Below are 8,892 nucleotides of genomic sequence, written 5' to 3'. Positions count from 1 at the left end.
TTGAATCCATTGCTCCGTGTCCACTTCTCTGGAGCAGCAGAAAACAATCTTTCTCCCTCCTCCATATGACATCCTTTCATATATTTGAACATGGCTATCATATCACCCCTTAACCTTCTCTTCTCCAGGCTAAACGTACCCAGCTCCCTAAGCCATTCCTCATAAGGCATCATTTCCAGGCCTTTGACCATTTTGGTTGCCCTCTTCTGGACACGTTCCAGCTTGTCAGTATCCTTCTTGAACTGTGGTGCCCAGAACTGGACACAGTACTCTAGGTGAGGTCTGACCAAAGCAGAATACAGTGGTACTATTACTTCCCTTGATCTAGATGCTATACTCCTATTGATGCAGCCCAGGATTGCATTGGCTTTTTTAGCAGCTGCATCACACTGTTGACTCATGTCAAGTCTGTGGTCTACCAGGACTCCTAGATCCTTTTCACATGTACTGCTCTACTTCACTACTACACTACTTGCAGTGTGTAAGGATTTCTCAAATGGCATCTAGGAGAATGGCAACCTGTCTCCTGTAATGAAAGAAAAGTCCTTTATTTCTTGTATGGGGGGTGGGGGGGGGGACTTCTGGGCAATATGTGCTTCCACCTGAGCTCTATAAGGAATGCATAGAATGGTGAGTGCCTATCCTGGCTGGTTTATTTACCACCATAAACAACACAGGCCAAATTCCCTCTGGATGGAAAATGAGTATTATTTTCCCAATTTGTAAGACAGGGTAGAATGGATCCACAAGCCTATTGGCCAATTAGCTTGTTCGACATCTCCTCAAAGCTATATGCACAGTATCTCCTTCAAAAAATATCAGACTGGTTGCAAAGTAATAACCTTATTCATGAAGAACGATGTTATAATGTTCATATTTTAACCTTTCTCCATCTTCACCTTCCCAACAACCTTGCGAGGTAGGTTAGGCTGAAAGGCAGGTCACCTAGCTGAGCAGAGATTCAAACCCAAGTCTTTACCATCTGGTTCTAGCATTCTTTCCACTATGCCTCTCCGATCCTTTTCTGTCATGTTTATATCCCAGCCATATTAACACATATTTGAAGCTTCTTTATATTGAGTCAAACCAGTATCTGCAACTAGGTCAGTATTATCTACACTGACTGGCAGCAGCTCTCCAGGGTTTCAAACAGAATTCCGTCCCAGCCCTACCGGGAAATTTGACACAGGATCTTTTGCAGGTAATGCAAAGCCCTAGTGGGCCTATCCCATGCCGAAATCCAGCATCGCTTGAGCTCTGTGAGTGCGGCTTTCTCCCGATTGAAGTGCAGAGTGTCTGAGGACCGGGAAATTCGCAGGGAAACCAAAATGCTTGTTTACAAAGCTATTGTATTACCAACCTTACTGTATGCTTGTGAAATGTGGACCACTTATGAACGCCATCTCCAACTCCTCGGAAGATTCCCTCAACGGTGTCTCTGAAAATTTTTACACGTCACCTGGGAAGACAGGTAAACTAATCCCAGTGTACTGGAAGAAGCAGAGATAACCAGTGTTGAAGCAATGATTCTTCAACATCAACTTCGTTGGACTGGTCATGTTGTGTGGATGTCTAATTATCGTCTTCCAAAGCAACTACTCTATTCCGAACTTAAAATTGGAAAGCGTAATGCTGGTGGTCAACAAAAGTGGTTTAAAGACTCTCTCAAGGCAAAACTAAAAAAAAATGTAGTATAAACACCAACAACTGGGAAACACTGGTCTGTGAGTGCTCCAGTTGGAGAACAGCCTTTACCAAAGGTGTCATGGGTTTTGAAGATGCTCAAACGCGGGACGAAAGGGAGAAATGCACTAAGAGGAAGGCACATTTGGCAAACTCTCACCATGATCAACTCCCGCCTGGAAATCTATGTCCCCACTGTGGAAGGACGTGTGGATCCAGAATTGGCCTCCACAGTCACTTACAGACTCACTTTTAAAACCATGTTTATGGAAGACAATCTTACTTGGCTACTAGTGATCGCTAAGGAAGAAGAAGAAGAATCCCATTTTATCTTCACAACGGCCCTAGAAGGTAGATTGGGCTGAAAAATTGTCACTGGGGCTGTGCCAAGGTCGCTCAGTTGGCTTCACAGCTGAGTAGGAGGATACGAAGCCAGGTCTCTCCAGTCCATGCGCAGCTCTGTCCACTGTGCTACTGTGATTCTCTGCAGCTATCCTGCATTAGCAGCATTCACAGGTGATGCATTCCAGGCTAAAAGACATTGGTGCGTCCGCCAATAGAGCTCCACCCTCAAAACATTTCTTTAGCATTTAAGTTCTAGTCCAATCCACATGTTTCATCACAGAAGTATTGGGAACAACCTTAGTCTAAGTGCTAAAATGGCTCCGGCGGTGCATCCAATACGATCTCATCGCAAATGTTTCCCAGATCACTTTTAAACCAAACTGCAGTTTCCCTTCCCAAGGAATGGGAGCTGGCAGATTAGAGACCACCATCAATCTCTCTGCTAATTGTGTGTTTGACTTGCTCCTGGAACTTTTCTTCCTTAGTCTGCAAGTTCTTCTCCCTATGGATTGCACGAAAACAAAACAATCCGTCATGGGAACAAAACACACCAGTTTGCTAATTTTAAATTTAAGGAGATGCTTCAAATGAAACTTTCCTCCCCTGCACCTCTACGCGCGCGCACCCCCCCCCACAATTTCTTGCATTTGGACTGGCAATTTCTATGTAGCTATTGAGCCCTTCCTACCACAAAGGTTGGTAGTCAACGCTAGTCCTACCGTTTCAGCTAATTAATGGATATGACTAAGTTTGTTGTTGTTTAGTCGTGTCCGACGCTTCGTGACCCCATGGACCAGAGCACACCAGGCACTCCTGTGTTCCACTGCCTCCCGCAGTTTGGTCAAACTCATGTTCGTAGCTTCAAGAACACTGTCCAACCATCTCGTCCTCTGTCGTCCCCTTCTCCTTGTACCCTCTATCTTTCCCAACATCAGGGTCTTTTCCAGGGAGTCTTCTCTTCTCATGAGGTGGCCAAAGTATTGGAGCCTCAGCTTCACGATCTGTCCTTCCAGTGAGCACTCAGGGCTGATTTCCTTCAGAATGGATAGGTTTGATCTTCTTGCAGTCCATGGGACTCTCAAGAGTCTCCTCCAGCACCATAATTCAAAAGTATCAATTCTTCCACGAGCAGCTTTCTTTATGGTCCAGCTCTCACTTCCATACATCACTACTGGGAAAAGACTAAGTTAGGTTGATTTATTTCATTAGTTCTATTCTGAGTAGGACTTGGCTGAATACAACCCAGACTTCAATTGTTTTCTGTTACCATTTTGGTTTGTTCTATTCAGTGGCCTTTGCCATTTTGCTGCCTTGTAATCTTGCTGTCTTCTCCACATCCTTCTCTTCCTTCGTTTCTGAGGTGGCAGCTTACTCATCACCAAAAATATGGAAAACCCATCACTAAAAATAATGATAAGAAGACACAAGAGCTGCATTAAATGTACAAATTCTAATGCATAGATTATGGTGCATGGGCTTGATCTGTGATCAAACAACTTCAGTAAGATTCTCTTAAACAGTGCTGATCGCCACCTCTTCCAAAGTGAATCTGGAATTAGGTATGGGGAGCTCAACCCAGCCATTAGCATCTATCTTCTTTACCCAAAAGCAGACGATCCATGTAACGGAGATAGCTGGACACAATCCCAGCTCTGAGATCTGATTCCCCCCAACCCACCCTATGGAAAACTCGTGTGCAGCATCCATTTGCACCCAACTCCCTTTCCTTGGGACGCCACACAAGCTAATCTTCTTCTTCTTCTTCTTCTTCTTCTTCTTCTTCTTCTTCTTCTTCTTCTTCTTCTTCTTCTTCTTCTTCTTCTTCTTCTTCTTCTTCTTCTTCTACTACTACTAGATTTTATTGGTTTACAAAAGTATGAGCAATGTCTCTCTCTTTCTCTCTTTTTTCCAAGTAACATTTTTACAGATCAGTTTCATTTTGTTGAGAGACATTAGTGTTATATTAGGAAGAAAAGGGGGAAAGAGGTGGAGGGGGAAAAGATGAGTGGGAGTGGGGTCAGGTGGCAATGTTTCTGTTTTATTTAATATATGTGTGTGGGGGGGGGTTGTGTCAGCGTCACTTGTGCAGGTTCTCTGCTATTCACTTGTGTTCCTTTGGTGGTGAGAGAAGTTGGGGTTGGCAACAAATGGTTGTTCATTTGTGATTGGCTGTGCTGAGCTTTCACACATGAAAACAAGCAAATCTTTGAAAGAAAACTAGTACTGGTACTATTGCACTTAGTATGCTTCTGAGATTATTGTTTACCTCTTTCCTTTCCCTTTTCTGCTTTTTGGCTATAATCGGTTTGGGTTGTAATTGTTGCTGCTGCTACTATTACACAAAGTCTCTATCCAGGTAATCTTTTTTATTTTATTTTAAGGTTAACCAATGAAGATATTCTTTTGAGCTATCATGTATCATTTTGGGGTAGGAAGGCATCGCCTTAGCAGCATGGAATTAAAAGCTTTGAAACTCCCAAATAAAGAGACTGTTTGCAGAAAACTCATCAGCACTGTGTATCCGTTCCAAAGCCAAACAGCCCTGATTAAAGCCTGTTCACAAATCACTTTAATATCCATGATTACTAACCATAAAATTGTACCAATGAATTAATCAGTGCTTTCAGTTATATTTATTAACTAGCAAAATGCCCCAAAGGCAGCAACAGAGGATCTTGGCACCAGTATTATGCAAGAAGCAATGACAGTCGAAACAGAGGTTGGTTATGGTGTGTGTGTGACAGATTGAAGCACTATAAAGTCATGGTGGTGGGAGCAGCATTAATTTGTGGAAGCGCCATAGCTCAGTGGTAGAGAATCTGCCTTGTGTACAAAGGGTTCTAGGTTCAATCCCCAGCATCTCTTGCTTTGGCTGGGAGAAGGGATAGTCGAGCAATTCGATTCAGTTCGCATTTAAAAGCAAACCTACCAAATCCACAATTTATTTAACAATGTACAAACCTAACACCTCCATCTTACAAATTTGCATTTTTTTGAATTTTGCAATGTGTTTCTCTTGCCGAGCAATATGTACTAATACACACACACACACACACACACACACAGTGGGACCTTGGCTTATGAATTTAATCCATTTCGAATGCACACTCGTAGGTCGAAAACTTCGTAAGTCAAGTTTCCCATAGGAAATGCGGTTTCCCACAGGAATGCATTGGAAAAGGAAAAATTCGTAAGTCAAGGAAACGCATCTAAAAACTTGTAAGTTGAGGAAACCGCATCTAGCCGCGAACGGGTTTTCCGTTTGGATGTCGGAAAAATTGTATGCCCGCGGCTACTTTTTCCACTCGTAAGTCGAGGTCCCACTGTATCGGGGTTTGGAAGTGTGCATGTGAATGCACCTATGTGAAAATAACGAACACAGTTGCATTAAATCAGTGGAAAGTGCTTGCAAAAAATGGGTATATTTGCCAAAACTGCGTATAAAAATGTGTCTTGCTAAAAGGCTGATGAATTTTCATAAGGGTTTTTTTAAAAAGAAAAGCCTGCAAACTGCTGCCGAAATGAACACCATCTTGAGATCCTTGGAAGAAAGGTGGGATAGAAATGCAATAAATACATAAATAATCATGTATATCATTGTTACGAATATGTGCATTTCTATGCACACTTTACCCTATAAAATGCACACATTACTTGGCTGGAAAGCCGCAGCTCAAAATCCAGAGAAATGCAAATTTCGAAGGATGGCTGTGCTTCAGTTCATGTATCATTTCAGAAAGTGTGAATTGGGTAGATTTGCCTTTTAATGCAGTCTGAACCAAATTGCTCCCCTATCCCTCCTGTAGTGGAACAGGGATGGGCATCACCACTTCTTTCACAGTAGTGACTATGATGTCATCTCCTGGGGCACAATCTGCCAATCCTCTACATGCCAAATGGCTTTTCTCAGAGGGAAAAACCCTCCCAATAAGCTAAGCAGAGGAATACCAATTGCTAGGTGTTAAAACTATTACATTTGTTTTGAGGGTGGGGGAATCCAAAATCCCTTTATTGTGATCCACCAAATTGTCACCAAATAGTGAGCAAGCTTTTGAGTTCGCCAGAACTCTCCAGCAGACTGGATGGTAAAGCAGGGAGGGGAGTCAGAACAGTCTCTTACCGCTTCTCCCATTGAAATCACTCCACTTGATCAAAAGCTTTCTGTAGACGGAATGATTCTTCGAGTTCACGGAAGGCAAAGTTTCTAGATTCAACCCTATTGTTTAATTAAATGCTAGGTTCACTAAACTTTATTCAATGAACCGAGCAATTGTCCTTAAAAACTGAACTTGAAATCAATAAGCTTAGGTGCAATTAAAGGTAAAGGTACCCCTCATTGTTAGGTCCAGTCGCAGACGACTCTGGGATTGCGCACTCATCTCGCTCTATAGGCTGAGGGAGCCGGCAATTGTCCGCAGACAACTTCCGGGTCATGTGGCCAGCAGGACTACCGGTAAGCTGCTTCTGGCGAAGCAGAGCAGCACACAGAAACGCCGTTTACCTTCCCGCCGGAGCAGTACCTATTTATCTACTTGCACTATAACGTGCTTTTGAACTGCTAGGTGGGCAGGAGGTGGGACCGAACAACGGGAGCTCACCCCGTCGCGGGGATTCGAACCACCGACCTTCTGATCGGCAAGCCCTAGGCTCTGTGGTTTAGACTACAGCGCCACCCGCATCCCTTAGGTGCATCCCTTTGTGCAAAATAGTGGCCTTTCACTAGGTCATTGTGGAAATACTTTCTACAGAGTTTACAAGATTACTGAACTGTGGTAGCAGACTCTCAACATGTGCCACAAAGGAACCTAGAAATCAGTGCCTTGCATTTAAAATTCATTTTAAGAAGTGTATCTGCACCGGCCAGAACCTCCTATTAGCCTGGCATGAGCAAAAGATAATAAGAGATGATTGCATTGAGGATTATGAGCCTATTTTTAAGTTAAACTTTCTTGAGGTGACAAAAATTCACTGAGGGTGGAAAATTCTGGTTTCAAGGCTATAAGTCTCCAAAAATTAACATCTACGTCAAATAAAACTCAGTGGGATTAGTTTCTGAGTAAACTCACATAGGAGTAGCCTTTCATTTACTTCCCCCCTGTTTATATTCATTTGAAATATTTCATGCTGCTTTCCTGCAGCTCTGAAGCCTACAAGAATGAAACGATAATATTACTTGGGACATCTTACAACTTTCACTATATTTCCACTGGCCCTTGCTACCTTCATGCAAACTGGGAGGCAGAGAGAAGAGTACAAAGCATATATTGAGAATGAACTATATTCCAGAGGTAGCCAAAATGGTTCCATTCTATAAAAGGAGCTTGAGTGTTAAATCAATAAAGGAGAGTGATGCATGACAGAGAGTCAGGAAATGCCCAGTGTTTTCAAAAGGTGCATTGAAGAGAAGACAAGAACATTATTGAGGAAGGTGTCTTAGGTGAATTCAATGAGCGCAGGACTGCAATTGAATTAATAATAGCCCAAACACACAGGCAAAGCAAATGTGAGTTATTTAATTTGGAATTACTGTGTATTTAATGCCGGGATGTGTTTTTTAAAAAACTGCATCATTCTCAGGCCTCTTTCTTTAGGATTTTTGTGAGTGCAGAGTTACGAGGGGGGGCAAGGGGGGCCAAGGCACGGGAGGGGAGGGGCCACAAAGTTGGGAAGAGCGGCCAACTCAACTAAGAGCCACTGCTGTCGGCTAACCTTTTTTAATTTTTCAGAGGTACCAGAGGAGAGTGCAGGACTCCCTGCCTGCGCCATGGAGGTCCTAACCAAGCACAGGGTCCCCGCGGCGCTTTCCTGCCAAGAGCCCCAACCCAACCCACCCCACCCAAACTAAGCGCAGCCGATCACCTCATTTTGGCGTGCGTGCGAGGCGAGGCCAGCCCACCTGAAAAAAAGAAGCTCCCTCCGTGCCGTGTCTCCTCCTTCCAGGACTGAGGCGGTGAGGGAGTCCCGACGCTGAGCCAAAGTGCTGCCCGGCGGGAACTTGATCTGCTTGCCCGCCCCAGCCCCCTCCCTCCTCCTTCTCGCCACTCCGTGCGTCCAGCGTCACCGCAGTACCTTCGGCCCCACTCCGCTGCCCTTAGTGTCGCCTCCCTGAGTGGTTAAAGGTGAGGCTGCCTCCCCGCGGGCGCACGGCCAGATGGCTGAGCCCTGGCGCCGGAGCAGAGGCGCGCCTGGGGCCGCCTCCGCTGCGCCTCTCAGCGGGCGCAGCGGTGCCCCTGGTGGCCTGGCGCCCCGCGCCACCGGACCCGGGCTTAGAGATGGCCCTGCCCTCCTCTCGCGCTGCGCGGTGGCTGACTGCAAGTTGCGCAGCCACTCCGCCACTGGGCTCCGCTACCGGGCTCTCCCATGCACAGCGGAGAGGTCTGGGCTGGCTTCTAGGGGGCAGCGCCCCCTGCCCTGCGGTGGGTACGCCTATGCCAGGAAACATTTACCCAACACTCTGCAGCCTCCCCGGCTGCCCACAATTCCTCATCTGGGTGGGAACTAATAGGAGGAGTCACCCAACAATGCTTCTTTGAACTACAGGCACCTAGGAAGGCTGCAGAGTGCAGACCACCAGCGTGATGATTTGCAGAGTGAAAGAAAGGAAAGGCACCCCTTGCCTCAAAAGTAAGGTAAGCGTGATAACAGGACTGCACTCCCTGCACCTCGAGGTTTTTCTCTCCCATTTCACAGTTTTAAAAGGCAATTTCTTTTCTCATTTATGGAGAATGGTGAGAGTGGGGGTGGGTGGGGATATGCAGGAGAAAAATTCAGCACAACACTAGATTCTATCAAATGTGGTGTACTCCAGTACTGTACAATGAAAACATGAAATACCTCGATCAATTTTTGTTGAGACTGAAGTTC

General features: G+C 45.2%; 1 long non-coding RNA gene across 1 annotated transcript; it reads right to left on the bottom strand.

Annotated features, from left to right (window-relative positions):
* Positions 1 to 633: 633 nt before the first annotated feature.
* LOC148686380 (uncharacterized) lies at positions 634 to 8,237 on the bottom strand. The gene is made up of 2 exons (XR_015949158.1): positions 7,925 to 8,237; positions 634 to 2,530 (listed from the first exon to the last, which is right to left on the bottom strand). It is a non-coding gene; the product is annotated as an uncharacterized LOC148686380 (long non-coding RNA).
* Between the last annotated feature and the right edge of the window lie 655 nt (positions 8,238 to 8,892).

The sequence above is a fragment of the Zootoca vivipara genome, chromosome 3 (assembly GCF_965207765.1).
Source record: "Zootoca vivipara chromosome 3, rZooViv2.hap1.1, whole genome shotgun sequence".
In the NCBI taxonomy this organism is placed as follows: domain Eukaryota; kingdom Metazoa; phylum Chordata; class Lepidosauria; order Squamata; family Lacertidae; genus Zootoca; species Zootoca vivipara.
This window is presented reverse-complemented; position numbering and strand designations above follow the sequence as displayed.